Genomic DNA, 15,929 nt, shown 5'->3' on the forward strand with positions numbered 1-15,929 from the left:
CCCTTACCCTGCAGTGGGTGAGGAGGAGCAATTAAGATCACCCATCTAAGAAAAATAAATAGTACTGATTACCAATTAGTCATATGAACAAAAGTACGTCTGTACTACTGCTTTCCTCAACGTGGTCACTGTACATTAGTGCCGAGCAATTAATATCTGACACATAAATAGCCACAGAGTAGAGCATACAGCATGACAGCCATCTTCTCTACATGTCTATCCAATAAATGCAATCAGCCAGCGGCTAATCATTTCTTAAACCATTATATCCTGCCTGAGTTGGGATCCCATTGCCTTCTGTGCATTAACAACATATGTGTTTTGATTCATTCACTCACCTTAAGTCTATTAACATGAGACCAATTTCTAGTTATGATGGTGGCCTAACACGTTTGCTCAAATTATAGACAAAAACCTGTGCTTGATTACACCATCATTTTTAACTTGTACTGGGTAAACAGGGAGGTCACAGATTGTCTTGACTTCAGAAGTTTGTTAATATCAGTAAAGAAAATATAATTTACTAGTGAAGATGCACCAGTTGTGATCAGCTGCTTTGGGCAGTCAGTGCATTGACAGACTAAAAAGAATATGTATGAAGATATATGTCCACCCTCTGACAGTTCATTCACATTCAAGATACATTACATTTGGTCTTTCTTTTACATCAGGAGCTAGACTTAATTCTATGAAATTATTTTAAAGATAAGAAGAGATTGAAGGACATTTTCACTGCAGGATGGCTGAGTTCAAGCTAGGTATTGCATTTTGCTCTGGATAGCAAGAGCTCTCTACAAGTCTAACAGCCTTTTCTAATTGCAAGGGCCTCTACTACCAAATTTCATAATATTGCAGCTAAGTGATGCTATGTAAAGTCATGAAAGTGGGCTAAAAAAAGCCAGACTATGCCTTGGGTGAATTGCTTGAAGAGTTTCACTAAGGGACATAGCACTGAGGCAGTAAGGGGAAATAGCCTCACTAAGGAGGATGCTTAAGCCAAAACAACTGCTTTTTATTTTCTGTCCTGAAATCAAACATTTTCATACCAACAAAAAATTTTACAAGTCCAACATTCTAATTCTTGTTAATATGTCCATATGTGAATTTCAAAAAAGTTTTGTGAACCATATTTGGACGTTCTGGAATACGCAGAGCACAAGGAGAGGAGCAAGCTGTGGGAAGTTAAGAAGAAGGGAAAGCAAATAGGAAGGTAGCTTAAAGCTTGGCATTCATTGCTGAGGTTCCTTTTTTTTTTTTTTTTTTTTTCCTAGAATCATCTTCGTCTGTCTCAAGCTGCAATTTCCAATTAAAAGAGCATGACAAGAACTGTCTAAGCCTTGCTGATGTTCTGCATTGTAGAAGGATCTCATGTCCATGCTGGACTGGGCAGTTTTGATAGCAGACAACTCACGGGGACTTTGTAGGCCTGAACTGTATGGGATTTGATAGGAAAGGCAGAAACCACAGGGTCTGACCCATCACTCCATCCCGATATCAAGGATCAGATGTGTCCCCAGTGCTCCTTGCTCTAGATGAGAGAGATTCAATAGCTTTAAAATGGACATAGAGGAAGAAGCTAGGTCATCAGTACAATTTGGGAATAATATGGGAGAAATGCTTGCATCATTTGAGAATGGTGGAAAAGGAAGTCTTTGATCACCGTTCCCCATCTTGGAATAGTAGCTTACGTCTGTTTATGAAAAGTTTGTTCCATAGGAGAATTTTACTCCCTTTAAGAGAAACGTTCTCTTCACAGCTTTCTTGGTTTAAAAAGGGCTTGAGGTGCCCAGAAATAGTGTGATTTTTCCTTGGTGAGAATCATAACAGTGGAAAACAAAGAGTCTTTCCTTATGCAGGCTTTCAGATCTGGGCCTTTCATACATGCAATCCATGTGCACATGTACATATAACTGCTAAAGACTTCACAAAAGCATTTCAATATATAATTATCTTAGCAAAAGCCTCATGTTGTTTTATTAGCTAAGGAGTAATAGGCAGAATTCTGCTCTTTCTTAAAACATTATCAGAATGTAAAGATGTGAAAGTAAGATGCATGATGTAAAATGTATTTCATTTTCAGAAAAGGAAGGAAAAAAACCAGCCTGAAAAAATACCTGAAGAAAATAAAGTCTCCTTTTGAGCTAAGTGGGTCTCCAGTATTTTGTAAAACAGCTCAGACTAAATCTCTGAATCTTGTAATTGTCATCTGAATATTCTCAAAAACTTGGGGATGGGAGAGCAGTCATTAAATGCTGTGAACCAAAAGAAAGTTTACATGTACAAAATGTCACTTTACTGCAGCATATGAATAAGAAAACATCTGTCTGAATAAGTGATTGATTCTGACAAATATGAAGTAGGTATAAGGAAATAAAAAGCGATCCCTCTAAATCTTGTTTTGCAGCATTGGCTAAATGTGCAAAAAACACGGGCTATATATATAAGATGCAATCCAAAATAAAATACAGTTTTGTTCAATTTGTCTGCTAAATCTACTGCTACTTTCTGTACCCTAGAAATTCCCCTGAACTATTTTATGAACACTTACTAGTTTATTTTTTAATATTAGAAGATTGAAAAAGGACTCCTTCTGTTTCACGGTTCTCTACCAGTGAATCATAGGTCCCTTGTTACTCTGTGTGGAAAGTTATTTTAGTAATTCTGGAAATAAACCTACTGCTGAGTCAGCATCGTGGCTGAAAATGACAAGTTTCATATTAAGAAACACGTTAGAAATAATAAGTAATGCTGTATCTCTTAACTTCCCCAGTTAAAATTAGCCAGTGTGTCAGGAGTTGATTTAGCAAATGTCATGCATGCTGGACATGAGAAATACATCTTGCATATTGTCAGCATGAAAAATCAGGTACATTTAATAGAAGAGGGTAAAAGAAATAAAACTAAAACACAGAGCTCTGGTGGAAGCAGCACTAAATATTTTACTCACAGAGGCACTCACTAGAAAATATTGAAATGTAACCCTAAAGCAGACCAATATGAAGACTTTTTTTTGGTCTTCTCTGTTAGCTGATTTTCAAATAAGCAGTTTAGTAGCATTTTAAAATGGTGTATTCTTACAGATAAAACGGAGGGATTTTGTGACCATGTTTGTCTGGAATTCTAGCTTTTCTGGAAAAAATATCTGGAGACAAAACATTTGCCAGCAAACAATCTTTACTTTCTGATTTGCTAAACATGTCCATATGTAGTTATTACTTAGTCTTATTCAGAAGACTAGTAGCAGTTTTCGAGTAGAAATACACTACTACTGCAAATTCAGGTAGTCATCTGGCACTCGTATTGGGAAGATTTTGTATTTCTTTTGGTAAAAGGAGATGGGTAATTTACTGCTACTTATACCTTTATACTGAATGACATTTTATGGCATATATTTTAGTTTTTTAGAGAAATGCAGTTGATTTTTCAAATAGTACACAATACCTTCCGGCAGACGACAGAGCTGCTCCATCCTTTCCCTCTCTACCATGAGGCCTGATTCTGTTCCACCAGCTGTCCATTGCTCACCTCTGCAGCCACAACAGCATCTCCCTTTTATTTGCTCTGAAAAATTTTTTGCCTGTGATTTGTCCTCAGAAGATCCAATATTGGCTGAAATCAATAGGAGTCCTAAGATTGACTTTAATTGAATTTGATAGGCAGAATTTCTTAAAATACTGCAGCTCTCCCTCTATGACTTGGGGAAGTGCTCCATAGCAGTCCTTCACTGTCTTTGTCTCTTTTCTGTATTTAAAAACTTCCTTCAAAACTGCACCTCAGACTCACTGAAATCTTCAAATACATCAATATTTCCCACTGGTAATAACACACTACTGAATAGTGTAATGACTCTGCAGTGTCATTTTGACCATGCACATTACAAACCATGAAAGTTTTGCAGAGAAGGAGAAACAATTAGTATTAAAATAATATGCTTATTAAGTAATTTTACACAGGAATATCAAGAACCACAATTTTTTAGAACTTGCTATTAATATTTCCTGGGATTTGTTACAAGTAAGTGTTGCTAGAAAAAATAATGAAAAAACTTACTGTAAAATCTTTGAGTTCTTTTTCTTTTCTTCTCCTCTTTCAATGTAGCATAAATACGTGGTGAAAAGTCAGAATCGTGAAGAAGAAAAATGTTCCAAAACACTGTAAAAGTGCCTTTCCCTTCCCCGCAGCCCAAGGGAGCACTGACTACTTCAATAATCAGTGCGAACTTTTTGGTTATGATTTCTGCTTCCTTTCCCTGTCTCTCCCTCCCTCTCAACTTTTTTTCCACAATTGTATGAGTATTACTGTTTTCTCAATAAAGGAAGTAGAAGAGCTGCATGACAGCGTTTATTTTAAGAAAACACAAAGCGTGTATTAAAATGAGAGGTAGTTTAAAAAGAAAATATTGGGCAGGAATTATAATCTTAAGAGAGCGGGAAAAAAATGACAAATACTACAGAAGAACAAATTAAAAGTGCTGCATTCTTGCTCAACATGAAAAGCAGCACTACAGAGAACAAATTCCACGCACTTTAGCTCCATCCCAGCTTCACTGGGGATCAGTGTTCAGATACCAATAACTATAGATTATCGTCAGTATAATGGAATCCTATGATTAACAAAAAGGAGCAGGAAAAATGGACTTTCACTAGAGCTTCCATACTTTTCAGTCAGCCCTCACTAGTCAGACATATGGACTATGTTAACACTTCAGGTTACTGGCCAAAAGTCAACCTTGAAAATTAATTTCCCAGAAATATAGAAATTGCCATTTTTCACACCTTGGATAGAGAAGGCCAAAACAACTAAAACTAAAAGTATCCAAATACTAGTGTGGAATTCAATGATTTCCTCTAAAATAGCAGCTGAATAAGGATGACAGGAATTTTTGTACAGCGAGGTATGTGACCCATCACAAACCTGGTTATAATTATGGATTTCAAAACAGCGTCTAATAAGCTGAGACCCAGACAGCAGCACACAGTAGTGGAACACATCCAGTATTCATTAAAGATGCACAATCAATAAGTCCAGAGTTTAAAGACAGTTTTCAGACACAATTTTCCCACTTGTCTCAGGATTAAGGTAGAATAGCAAAAACAGAGGTAATAAAATGTGGTCAACCTCAATGACTTGGCGTGCATTCTTGGCAACAGTAGAATAGAGAGACCACAGCTTAGCTCTGAAAGTGAACTTACAACACCCTGAATTTTGCATCCTTTTCTTTCTGCAACTGTTTTTGTTGGATCAAATAAATCATACATTTGCTTGTGTTTTCAAAGATGGCACACCAAAAATGCACCTACCATCTAAATACACTTAAATACACCACGATCTCTGAGAAATAGCAAATTACTGATTGTTAAAAATTTAGATTCACCAGTTATCACAACAACTGGAAAGAGATGCTGCTATCCAGTAAAGATGGAAGAAGAATTACTACACTGAAGAATAAAAATATAATCCTTTACTTGGCTTTTCTGCTACTTTTGGGCCCGTATGAGAGAACTTCTCACAAGGTCTGAACTTCTAAACCCTGGATTTAAAATCAAGATCCTTAGCGCTTTAGGTAAGAGGTGAAGCCCATTAGTAAAGAGAAAGAGCAACCTCATAAAACTCACTACGTGTCATTGCCACAAAGGGGAATGTGTTCCAGTGCCAGAGTGGGAAATATGCAGGTTAACCATCCAGCTTGTACTTGCCAAAATGAGAAATAAATGTACGGTGTGTAAATATTTGTATACATAATCATCCAAACAAGCTTTTACCTTTGGAATGCATATTTGCAATAACTCATTCAAATAGCAGGTTAATCTACAATAATAAAGACATATGCATTTGCTATTATATAGCCTATCTAAAAAACCAATTCATCTTGTACTAGGTAAATATTACCACCAAATGCTGCTTATTCCTACAGGAAAAAAAGCCCTTGTTTTAACAGACAGGCATTTTCTGGCAAAAAAATCTTTTGGAAAAGTACCTCTCATTGAAAATACCTCATTTGGTACCTGTGAAAAAAATGAGTGACTGTTTAGGAGGCTGAGGTCCTCATATAAAGTTGTTACAAATCTGTCTTCCAAACAACACTAGGGAGATGGTGGCTTTAAAGGAATGAGTTTCATTGTTTGGCTTCAGCACAGTGTGAGAGGGTTGCAGAAGGCAGAATATTGGGATGGTATATCAAAATATATACTTCAAATCTAATATATGCACAGTGAGAACAGTTGAATTGCAACATTGCCCAACCTAATAAAAAATTTTGGTACAATGGTATCTGTTGGAAAGAAGAAGATAATCACCATGCTTATACTAAGTATTCTTTCAAATTTAATTAGAAATATTTCTCTATATAGAAGTATTCTGGACTTCTAAAAGTGCACAGGTACACATCATTGCTCAGGATGCTTACAAGCAGGACTGTGTGGCAACATGAGTGTAGATCTGTGATGTGACGGTACTAATCTTGTGCAGAGGCACCAGAGGCCTCACCCACAAAGCGCCAGATCAGATCTGGGCAGAGGGGCGATACCGATGGGGAGGTGCTGAGAGAAGCGCTCAGCACCTCGAGGGATCAGGTTGCCATGCAGTGCAACGGGCACAGCAGGAAGGAGGGCAATGAGGATTAGATTTGCCACCAAGAAAACAAAACAGAGTTAGATGTGACTCACTTTCCTTGAGGTTTAGAAAGACGTCAGGGAAATAAAGCAAGTTTGGTCCTCACTAAGCTAGTTTAGGCAACTAAAATATCGCTACCATGGCAATATCTTGAGCTTTTCTTTTGAAAACAGGAGAATTTTGGCTAGTTTTCTGGAGCAAAGCATGAAATCTGTTCTAGTAGATCACTTCCCCTTCTCTCTCCGCTGCACAACAGCCTCCTTCTTCACACACACAGGCACGCTGGTTCCAGGCTGCAGGGACGACTGGAGCCACCCGCCTCCCACTGTGCCTGGCCAGCCTGGCCCTCGTGCGACATGGGAGCATGGGGATTTGCCAATTTGCTCGCTCTAACCAGATGAATATCTCAATTGCTGATTCTCACCAAACAGTGAGAAAAACATGTACCCACAGCTGAGAACAGAACTGTTTTTTCTTGGGATGGGGGTGGCTAAAGGAAAGGAGAGACAGAGGGAGAGAGAGAGAGAAAGAGAGAGAGAGAGGCGGTTATCAGTGTTTGCAATTAACATCATGCAGGCACTTATCGCTAGAAAACTCCCAATTTGTAAATGTATAGCTTGTTTTTTAAGAGCTAGTGAGGTTTTCCTCAAACTGAAAGGAAAATTTATGGTTGCCTTTCAGCAACCATAAATAGTGTGTGTAGTCCCTTACCCATGCTCTCGTGGTGCCTTCCATCTGAGGTGGCAGCAGCCTGTCCTTGCTATGCATGCGTCTCCTGGCATCTGCTCCTCTCCCCACTGCTGACACACAAAACTACACCAGTGCATAGGAAGGCAGGGTGTTTGCTTTCAAACAGGAGGAAATAAGGACAGGGTCCATCTGGGGTGCAAATTTAATTACTAGTTATTTGTATGAGTGAGCGTGACCATGTACGGTCATCATTTTCCCTCCAAAATGTGACATGGGCAGAGGCCAGTGAATATATTCATATTTGAAATAAATTTAAGCAGTATTGTGCTAAAGGACTCTGAGTGCTGTGCTTCAGAGGGAGGTCAGACTCTACAGCTATACTGGGATGTCACAAGGCACAACTAAAAATAACTTCCAGAAGTGGATTCCTTATTTGCTGTATACCAATTAAGCGAGACCTAGCATGGCCTAGGTCATGTATAGATGGTGGTGAATGTAAACGCAGCTCAGCTCTCACATTACCCCCTTCTGAACTAGCTGAAGAGATAGGCAGACCCTCCCAGCTGTTTCTGTGCATATGCCTCAGTTCACCCTTGCTGCCTACAGATTGATGCTTCCCGTGAGTGAGGGTACGGGGATGGATGGCATCCAGAATGACTCATAACAAATAGCATATGGCAGGGCTAGGCTTAGCAATTGAACATCTGTTGCGCTGCCTATTATTAAAACTTCTCACTTCTATGTAGCTAATAACCAAAACTAATAAATATTGTCCTTACAGATCTTACCTGAGGAAATCCCATATCCTCTTGGTTTGGTGACAGTTAATTCTGTTCAGTGCAAAAGATGAGAATGAATTTCATTTGAGGCATTTAAAACCATCGAAAGTTGTCTACTTCTGGGTTATTTAAACAAGTTATAGCGCACAATAACTTGTCTCTAAACTTACTTTTTTCTCAGAAATTTAAATCTCTCCTCTTCCACATCCCAAGAACCAAAACTTTGTGTCTATCACGGTAAGGAGGCAGACAGGAGTTAAAATAAACAGGGTGAAAAAGCATCTTCCAAAAAAATTAATACATGCTCCGCTCATTGTACAGTCTTGCTTACGGTATGACAGAGGTCACTGCAGCTGTACCTAACAAAGAAACGTATCTGAAGAAAGAAAAATATATTACATCTATTTGATTTTTAAGATTTTTCTCAGGTCATTCTTCTTCAGAGAGAAGTGGAACTGCAAGTGCAGATGTGTAAAACTGGAAAATCAGCTGATGAAGCAGAATGTTCACTTTGTGAGAGATTCACTGGGTGAGGACATGAAATATAGTGGGAGGCCCCATGCAAGCAGAGAATAAACCATGTATCAAAACTAGCACCTTGACCATCAAAAGGTATCCAAAGAACAGCATTGTGACTAGATGATCTAAGTTACTCCCTTTTAGCTGAGAGATGCAAATAGTTGCCAACAAAAATGTTAGGATTTGACAAGACTTGGCAAATTGCTTGGATATAAATACATGTTTTGTGAGTTATAAGGCCTTCCAGGAGATGTGACAAATCCTGAAAAAGGGTGGAAAAGCATGCACAGCCCACAGAAACTTACTCCCTTTTCAAGGACCTGCCAAAAGAAAGGAAATTTGAAAAAAAGTGCACAAGAGACTTGCCAGTGCCAGACTTACCATTTCACTTAATAAGCACACCTCATAAAAAAGTTGAAAAAATTAATGATTGTAATATAGTGTATGCATATTATAAATAGTGACTATTTCAGAAAGGGAAAGCATTAAGTTTTTGCCCCAGGGACAGGGAAGTTATTGAGACTGAGATGAAATGTCCAAGCCCAAGGATTCGTACCCAGCAAAAATGATAATTCTAGTAATGGTTTTCTCGAGTAACATACAATTTTTCATCTTCACTATCTCTTGCAACAATATTGACTGTTAATATTTCAAATGTTGCAGGTAATGGTAAAGTTATTCACTGACATTGTCCTGACTTCTCCCAAGGTGAGTGAAGGCTGGAGGTGTGCAAGGTGAACTGGGCCCTTTCCTAGCAATTAGGGGCAAAAAAAAAAACACACTTGGACATGTCAGATAGTGTATATTGTCCCTCACGTGATCAATGAGAACAGACAGGGGTGGGAAAACAGGAAACATCCTTTTGCAGAGCATGATCTAGTGGAGAAGTAGTCATTCATGCCTGCAATCTGCCTCAAGCATTAAAACACAACTTAACCCATAAGAGCCCTCTTGTACTTCTTGTATACGTCCCACAGTGGTGGGTTTAGCAGGATTTCACTCTTGTGCTGGTGATGTCGGTGATGAAGCAGGTTTGGTGACCAAGGCTACACAAACATACTTCTGAAGAGCCAAACAAAAGGGAATAGTATTAATGCTGTATGGACCTGGCAGTAGTAAGACAGCCCTAAGAGCTGAACATGAGCAAAACATTTTAGGGCTGAGTTCATTATGGAAAAGTCTCACAATATAAATAGTGCTCTACAAGCTCATTTTGGAAATTTAACTCTAAGAATTTGCAATACAGAGCCTTTCCTTCATGGCAAGATATTGTAGGGGATGTAGTATTTGATTAGAACAAACTCTAGCAGCCTCCACCATGATAAGCAAAGTTTTTTGGAGCTGAACTGCGGAAGAATGTGCCTTAAATGATGTACAAATGTAATGAAACCCTTCAAAACTGATCATGTATAATATTTATTAGCAGAGATTCTGCATTTTGAAAGATCTTAAATAAAAGGGAACTAATTGTTCCAAAACTTTTCCTTCCTTTGCTTTTTTTAAACATGCCTCCTTCAATTTCCTGAGATAAAATGTGACATTTAGAATATAAGGTTGCTCATAATTAAGCATTCTAGCAAAGTGATGGAAATTTATTTTAAAATATTGCCCTCTGTTGCTGCCTCATGGAAAACATATCTTGTCTTCCAGAAGGTAACAGAACATAGCAGTTGTGCAGTTCTGATTGAATTAGTGGATTTTATGATTTGAATGTCTATACTAATTTTCTGTTTTGATACACATCATTTCTCTGATGGCTGAGATCTCTAATGATGTTTTGTGGAGCACAGTGACAACTGCATGGATCCCCAGGCACAAATTTAAATTGGTCACTTCAAGCAGATGGTCTTTTACACAGTTAAGTCTTCTTGCAACATAGCCAAAGTGCCCATGACACCACCTTCACCCAATGTCATCCATCCTCTCCCAGTTACATCATTTACTACCAAATCTTTCTTCCCCTTCCTAGTCTACATGCATAGCTTAGCATCTCCCTTCCTTTAGATGTTGTCTTTCCAAAGATGTTCTTCACATTTCCGGATGACATATAAAAATGACAGGGTCCGAAGTACCCACAGACAAACGTTCACAGCCTTCATCACTGTGGAACTGGATGCAAATAAAAACAAAATAGTCTCTAAATCAAGTTTTCAAAATCCTTACAAAAAGATTCATATTAGATTCCCTTCAGTTTGCCAGGATTATATTTCCTACCTCACACGCATTCACCTTTCCACATGCACTCTAAAAATATGAATATACACCATCATTCAGCTTGCATCTCAGTATGCCCAGCTGTATGGAACAGTTGCCCTCTCATGTCCTCTTCTTTTTCCCCCAGTTGAAGTACATATTTCAATATATAAATATCTATGTGTGTGTTATAAACATGCACATCTATTCACAGAGAGAAAAATCATGGAAATTAACTAAATGCTTACATAAAAGTGGACTTAGTGGCATAAATACAGAATTGACAATTCAGAATCTTTCCCTTGGTTTCTTGTTAGAAAGAACTCTTCTTGTACTTTAACACAGCTCTGTGAGTTGCTCAAATGTAAGCCTTTTGTTCTAGAAAATAAACAGAAAAATGCAGTGGCTGCCTGTGTCTTCATTTATACCTTGCATTTTCTCAGCTAGGCAGAATTTTGCTTAAAGAATGTGCTCTTGCCTGGCCAAATATGCATCAACATTCATTTGTATAGTCACATATATGCAGTTCACAAGGATAGTTGACCCAGGTATAAACCTAGCAATAATTGTCTTCTGGCATTACTTTTTTCCTTTTTTTTCCAGTCAATAATCAGTAAGGCACAAATTATGAGAGATGTCATCAGAGTTCAAAGATTTTCACCCCTTCAACTGATACATCAAATGTTTGAGAGAATCATGCTTCTTCCTAGTTGTCATATCATCAGTGATTTTCTGCACCCTGTTTTTATGTGCTCTACTAATGGAACAAAGTATAGAATATACCAAGGTAGCAAAAACATGGCATATAATCAGTTTTACCATGTAAAGACTTAGCAATTTGAGAACTAGCACTTAGACATATTTTGGTTATGTCTGTTTCTTTCTATTATGTCTCAAGGGTTTTAAATAATGTACGTGTGGACTGCAGAAGAATCTGACTTCTCTCTCCCCTAAATCATATCCTGTCTAAGAGCTGGCAGGAAGCCTCCCAGAGAAAAAAACAAAATACACATTTTTAAATCTTTGCCTGGTACAATTCAGTGTACTGCCACAGAGTTCTCATGCAGTTCTGCAAAATTCATTTTTCTCATTATTCGTAATGAAAAATTAAAATATTTTTAGTAAGTCCTTCTCTTCTCTGAATCAGCTGCGATGAACATGAGCCATTAACCTTTCAAATATATACTCTTTTTATTGTTGAGAAGAGCCCAAAACATAGAATGTGTTGCAAACCACAGAATTGTCTGCATTCCCGTCATAGACAGTTTAGTTCCCAAGTGATAATCCAAGTCAGTAAGGACAATCTGATAATTTTGAGTCAATTTTAACTCCAATATTGATTATTTTGATGAGCTCTACTTATCAAAAGCACATCAAATGCTATTTTAATATTAGAACTGGCCTCCTCCTGAAATCAAAAAGACATTTTTATTGTTAAGACTGTAAAACTGCTACAGATAAAGTAGCATAAAATATATCCTTTTATTGTGTGGAAAAGGCTACACCGATCTGTACATGAAGTACAGGCTACAAATTGTCAGCTGTGGATTTTGGACAGATGATGAATTACTAATGGGGACAAACTTGCTGCTGGGGGAACTTCAAGGGAAATTTATTATTTAATATGATGAACAAGTACTGGTTTGAGTAGACTTCTAGTTGGTCCACCTTTGCACAGAATTCCATCATCCTCTTTGTTGTTATACCACATGTGATGCTGGAGGGGAAAGGAAGAAAGCAGAGAGAAAGAGGAAAAGGTTGCTAACGTAATGTAGATTTTTCACTCTGATTAACAAAAATACTTAAAATCATCCTTTGTTTGCTTAACTCTACAGCTCAGAGGTGAAATTTAGTAGAAATGACAAGTTATATGTATGAGATTTCTCCAACCTTTCCCAAGATGAGCAAAAAATTTCAGGCTTATTTTCTTATTTGTACTACTTACCTTGTCTGAATAAATAGGATGTCTCATGGTTCTGGCTGTGGCATGGCTAGCTAAGAATAAGGGATATTAAGTTAGTCCTCAATGACAGTCTTCAGCTTCCTTCATCTTCAAATAATTGTAGTGCTCAAACTGCAAACAGAACTAGTCATGCTAGACAAATCTATATCAGGGAGGGCTCTGTCTACAAAACTATCCACCCTAGCATATTTTCCAAATTTCTAGTTCAATTGATCCAAAGTAAAGCTACTCTTCTGCACCATCTAGTGACAATGAGAACTGCACTTTAATCAGTTGATCTAATTAAAATATTACGCCTTTCCTCCAGGCTTATCTCTCATTAATGTCAAAGAGTGAAATCCCAGTGACTTTGAAGACAATGGAGACTTTCTGTTGTCTTCAATGGAGTGAGATTTCCAGTAACACTGAAGAAATTAAAAAAATTTCTAATTCCAGTGATTCTTATCTCTCTTTCTGGCCATAATATGAACATTCCATGCAGAAATAAGACTGTGTGGTTCACAAAGGCCCAACTGAAATGCAAGCCTTCCTAGAATTTTGGTTCCTGGGTCTTGCACTGGGGGACTCCAAGTCTCATTAATAACAATTCAACTTACCCTGTCCATTACATCAGCATTGATAGAAGTTTTAAAGTAAGCAGCTCGCTTCTTTTGTTGAACTATCTTTACCATCAAACTGACACACACTCTTGCCTGAGTGGAGGTCTGCATATTCCTAACTTCGATACTGCAGCTTAAGTGGAGGGTATAGAGCTCCTAGTTATAGACACTTTTTACTACTTAGTATTTGGCTTAATGCAATGGAAAGTTCTTAAAATTCTGTGGTGATTTTTTCTTTTTTTTCTTTTTTTTTTTTTTTTTTTTTTTTTGCCTCTGAAAGTTATTCCACAGACAGTTGACTTCTCTACTTTCTCTGGACATCACACCAGGACAGCCTTGATAATGGAAAGGCCATCGGGTAAAGAGCTCTTTATTATTTATATGGTCAGTGCAAAACATTCAAATAATATTTTTCACTACTACTTTGTTCAGTTTATTAATTGTAATAAGCTTGCTATAAAAATATAATTTCTTTAGTAGTTAATCCTCCAAGCATATAAAACACGTTACTGTTGAAATGACAGTTTAATGGTTCATCTAACTCTCTAAGTGACATATGCTGGGCATTGGCTAGGTGGCACTAGTGCATACCAGTGTTTTACCACACAGATGGAACTGTTTATAACATGATACTTGTTGGTTGAATTTCCTGGGATGTAACTGTGCAGCTGGAGCTTGATGGTGCTATTGCTCTGTACTAATTATAACACAGTATTGTTAAGGAAGATGGATATACTTCCTTCTCCTTTACCGTTTTGCTGTTAGTTTCAATGTTTGCAAGTGGGATGTTTGTTACAGAAGTAAAGAAATCCATTATACACAGATATTTCAAACCCACTGCTTATGTGCTGGTGGTTTCTGTGGCTTTTATTCATTTCTGAGTAACCAGGACACTCTGAAAGTTTTGGCTCTGTATCATTTTTCCACACCCAAAGTAAGCTTGAGTGTAGAAAGAGTAGCACTGCTGGCTCTGTGATATTCTATGTATATCTGAAGGAAATAGTGAGTGTGCAGAAGTTTTTTCTTTTTTCTTTTCCCTAAGAATAGCAGCAAATCTTATTTTACAGTTATCTAAAAGATATTAGTTCTTTTTACAACCTAAGACAGCATCTTCTGTAGTAGGAAGGCATAGATTTCCCCAATTGAAACAGAAATGGTTAATCTATCAGTTAAAGTTTTACAGTGTCACTTTATGGGATCTCGTAATGACGTCTTTAGGGGCTGATAAGAATAGTTGGCACTAACTTCACCTATCTATTACAACTAGGGAAAATATGGAAATGTATATAACATCTGTATGCAGTAGTGGTATCTATCCTGGGTTTCCCTCATTTTCCTCCTCTCTGTTATTTCTGTGACCTGGAAGAAGGTACTACCTTTGTATGCATTTGCTAAACTTTGTCATGATACAGGCCTCTGGGAATTAGAGAAATATACAGAAGTATATAATAACAGTAAGTCTTCATTCAAATTCAACATGTGGAGAAAATATTTATAATATAGTTTACATGAGTGATTACTGTTGAATGCAGATCTAACTGCAAGGAAAACCATATTCAAGCAGAATCATTACACTAGCTTGCAGAAGAACTCACTTTCTAGACCCCAAAATAGCATTTGTGTGAGTCCCATGCACCAGGATTAAACTGAATTTCAAGGAGGTTGAAATTGCAATTCTGTGGGATATATCCCAGAAAGAATGGAGTGATTTTGCATTAAGAATATGTGTGAGTGGGGGATAGAGAATGAAATAAGTTCAGCTGCCAGTTTCATACTGCTGAGAGGAAACGCAGCTGCTTGGTCTATTGAACCACAATATTTGGGTAACAGCAGTTTGGAAGTGAGATGTTCATTGACAATCTGACTAATGCACATTCGGGTCTGGGTGGCTGCTCCCCACATGGTACTCCTTAGCTTCTTCTTACTCCTTCAGTCACGGAGTAGTGCAGCAGTGCTCTGGGCATTTCTTGGAAGAGGTGTGTCCACTATTATATATAACATGAGATAGTGGGGAATTTCTTCAAGAAAATAACTGGGCAACAGCACAACCTGATCTTAAAATGAGTAGAGAAATTGTTAGTAGAGGTGGTAATTGTTTGCATATCTTAATACATGCACTGAGGTGATATTTTCTGGGTTACAGATTAATCACTGAGCTAAACTCCTTATCCATGCCCTCAGGCTTTGTTGTTTCCACCTTGCAAAATCCTTTCCTTTAGCTTCACCTAAGACCAGCTTACTTCATGAAGCTGTTATAAGGCTCTCACTAAGTGTATTGTTTCTGTCTTTGCATTCCTTTGGGTTTCTCCATCTGTATTCATTTTCAAGGCTGTTTACAACCTTCCTTCATCCCTCCTTCTTTCAATATTGAGCAGTCAATTCTTGCCTCTAGCCCAATATGCCTATATCAATCTCCCATTCTTTAGATTTTGAATAACCACTTCCCCTTTTTCCCAATCTGTCACTAAAACTTGGAGGAGTCTGTCCATAGGTTTCTGCAGAGGTGCTCGTGCAAAGCTACCTCCCCTTGTGAATAAGAGACTCACATGAGTAACAAAGTTTGAGATAAACTAT

The 15,929-nt window shown here is 37.8% G+C and overlaps 1 protein-coding gene across 12 annotated transcripts in view; it reads right to left on the reverse strand.

Annotated features, from left to right (window-relative positions):
* The window catches only part of LOC116216308 (uncharacterized), a 108,640-nt gene that overhangs the window by 52,581 nt on the left and 40,130 nt on the right, over positions 1-15,929 (reverse strand). For 9 of the 12 annotated variants that reach the window (XR_014882018.1, XR_014882013.1, XR_014882020.1 and 6 more), the window contains 3 exons: positions 12,739-12,788; positions 8,091-8,132; positions 8-7,102 (listed from right to left, as the gene is read on the reverse strand). The gene's annotated coding sequence lies outside the window, so the exon portion shown is untranslated. The other 3 variants (XR_014882014.1, XR_014882021.1, XM_085219364.1) reach the window with 3 other exon arrangements.

Source organism: Meleagris gallopavo, chromosome 2 (assembly GCF_905368555.1).
Source record: "Meleagris gallopavo chromosome 2, MGAL_WU_HG_1.1, whole genome shotgun sequence".
In the NCBI taxonomy this organism is placed as follows: domain Eukaryota; kingdom Metazoa; phylum Chordata; class Aves; order Galliformes; family Phasianidae; genus Meleagris; species Meleagris gallopavo.